This window comes from Atta cephalotes (assembly GCF_000143395.1).
Source record: "Atta cephalotes unplaced genomic scaffold scaffold00050, whole genome shotgun sequence".
In the NCBI taxonomy this organism is placed as follows: domain Eukaryota; kingdom Metazoa; phylum Arthropoda; class Insecta; order Hymenoptera; family Formicidae; genus Atta; species Atta cephalotes.
The window spans coordinates 665,455-668,547 of record NW_012130114.1 but is presented as its reverse complement, the minus strand read 5'-3'; the positions used below and the strand labels follow the sequence as shown (position 1 = coordinate 668,547).

The 3,093-nt window shown below is 32.1% G+C and overlaps 1 long non-coding RNA gene across 1 annotated transcript; it reads right to left on the bottom strand.

Annotated features, from left to right (window-relative positions):
- Nucleotides 1-1,135: 1,135 nt before the first annotated feature.
- On the bottom strand, nucleotides 1,136-1,631 carry LOC105622928. The gene is made up of 3 exons (XR_001046514.1): nucleotides 1,578-1,631; nucleotides 1,390-1,469; nucleotides 1,136-1,323 (listed from the first exon to the last, which is right to left on the bottom strand). It is a non-coding gene; the product is annotated as an uncharacterized LOC105622928 (long non-coding RNA).
- Nucleotides 1,632-3,093: the final 1,462 nt, after the last annotated feature.

Here is a 3,093-nt window from a genome sequence, read left to right as displayed (position 1 = left end):
AGCGCTTTGACACAGAGCGCTGATTCAAAAAGTCGGTAGGAATAAAATTTATCCACATCATCCATTTTTTACCAATCAGTGTTCGATCAGTGTTAGACTATTGCTTATACACTATTGCTTATATGAGGATCCGGACTAATGGCTCCGACATACCAGCGTATACCAGAGAGTATATCTTTAGAATGAAAACATTGGTAAAACTGTACACTCATTGGACATCGCGTGTCGCATGCGACAAACATCATACTGGTGCCAGAAGCATAGAACGCATAATAAAAGGAAACAGAGACCAGAATAAAAATTTCAATGTATCAGAAACTGTGTATTCCACAATACATGATTTCTGAGATTGAAATTCTTCTCTGTTTCCTGTTCCTATCATTGTGCGGAATCCCTTACGGAATCGCGCCCCTGAACTCTATTCTTGAAATAAAATGTATACGTCTAGGGAAATACATACTACAATATACATTACTATAGTATTACATTACTATAGTATTATCCTTTAAATTAAAATTAAAATGATAATTGTAATTTTATAGACTGCGTAAGATGACTCAGTACTGTGTATGCTGGGAAGATTATATTCCTCTGTTTTCACGACAATTTCACAGGTAAGACTTTAATTTATAAGTTAAAATTTATAAGCCTTTATTATGTATACAAATACTTTAGTTTATGATATTAATGCAATATATTTTTAGATTCCCAGGAAATATAGAAAGACGAGAAAAATGATTTTATAGCATTGGTACTATCAATGCTTATGAGAAAAAAAGAATTTGCAGTGATCATTTCACAGAAGATGATTATTATATTTGTGATACTTTCAAAATCCTTCAAGAAGAAAACTGCAATTCCATTTGTTTTTACACAAACGTAATAATATTAAATAAAGATAGTATTAAGATACTGTATGATATTTAATAAATACATCCGATTTAAAAAATGTTTTTTATACAACAGATCAGACGATAATACGAAAAAGTATTCAATAAGTGAAATGCAACATAATAAAAATGATTCAGTCATGGACATCAAACTTCAATGAACATTCAACACGAATCTTCAATAGATGTTCAACATGATATGTATTAAATCAACATTTGATATCAGCCAAGGTACAAAATAAATATACACGTACATTCTAATTTATTCTGGCTTGCGAATATTATAAATATATGTTTCAGAAAATAATCAAACAAAATGGAAAAGATGTTTATAAAAACTAGAAAATATACTATAGAATGTCTTAAAAAAACTAAGTTCGTTATGAACCGATCATGGATGAAATTTGCAAAAAGGCCTTAATTTTGCAGCAAACTGAAATATATTTATATATAATAAAGTGTATAAAATATAACCATACTTCTATATTCATAATCTTACTTGTAAAGTTACTGGAATAAATAACATGTTACTGGAATAAATAACATGCCTCTTCTTTGCACAGGCAGCAGTTAACCATTCTATGCAAAATATAAAATTATAATTTTAGTCACATCTGTGTATATAATAATTAGAGATAATTAACATTTTGATTTAAAAAAATCTTATATTTTACAAAGAATATGTACCTTTTTAAGTCTAACATCTAACCGGACCACGGCATGCATCCTACTTCGTCTTCCAAATTATAAATGATCTCGCCGGTGAGAGTCACAACGATTTCGGCTAGTAAATTACTTCAAGTTCATTACTTGTATGTACAACAAGCTTGTAATTGAGGTTATGATATACTGTTGTTATTTTCCTCCATCTCTTTCGATCCTCTCTCTCTAGTAGATGCATGCGCGAAACGAGAGAGAATGCAAAAATCAAAAGCAGTACATCCTTTTTTGAGAACATACTCCTTGAATTTCTAACAATATTCAGTCTAGTAATACTAAGGCATTATAAACATGAATATTTGCATATCCGCCATTTTCACTCCTTTCCCACTCCGCCGCTGAGAAGGTTATATTCATTACGGTTGTATAGGTTATAAGCTGTTAAGCTGTTAAAAACCTTATAATTTCGTATTTATATATTTCCGCATTTCGAAATTTATCATAAGACTAAGAGACAAAAAGAAGGATGTAAAAAAATTGAAATATATATTAACGAAGGCAAAAAAATTTATAAAATGACTTGTTGCGATAAACTGTATCAATAGATCAGAAAAAGGTATTCGATTATTTAAATTTTCTGCAAATAATATTCGTCGATAACTTGCTGTATTGCTGTAAAATAAATACATGACTTGTGAATAAACATCACTACATTTCCTCGCAGATGAGAAATTTCAATCCTTTTCTTCAAATTGATACACATATTTGGCATCTTATCTAGAAATAACCTGAACGCCAGACATTCTTCAAGTCCTGCATTAATATTACGATAGATATTCAATTGATTTTGAGAGCAAAAATAGAATGAAAAGAGCTACAAAATTTTAAGCAGCAAATATACAAATCATAACCTGTAATGATCATAACTCAGTGTCAGCTCAATGATGGAATGGGGACAGAGCAAGGAAAAGGAATAAAAATGGTAGATGCAAATACCTATGTTTCTAGTGCTCTAGTAATATTATGTCTATGAATGGAACATAAGGTGCTGCACACATACACTAGTATATGTACTGCACTAGTGTTGTGTGTATGTATATATACGTATATGTACACATATCATTTGCGAAAGTGAGCGGAAAAATAGCGGAACCAATCAAAGAGGAGAACGCTTCACTGTCCCTTGATTCTCTTTGGTTACTATTATAAACCGGCTCTTAGGAATAAGGAATAATTTTCTTTCGATTTCAACTTATCAGAAACTGTGTGTTCCGGTGTATCCGATTTCTGAAATTCCTTATTTCTTTTATTGTATTTTGCACCCTTACGAGAAGGTCGCCGCGTCGTCTCTCAGGTTTCTCTCTATGGTCAATATAAATGATCCTTTATCATTGAAGAAATCGTGTTATTCTAGCTTTACATACATAGAGGATGTTATGCACGCTTGATTATATCAACGACACGCGCGCGCGCGTGCATGCGTGCGTGCGACTGTGCGTGCATGCAGGCGTGCGCGCGTGCGTACGTGCGTGCATATGTGATA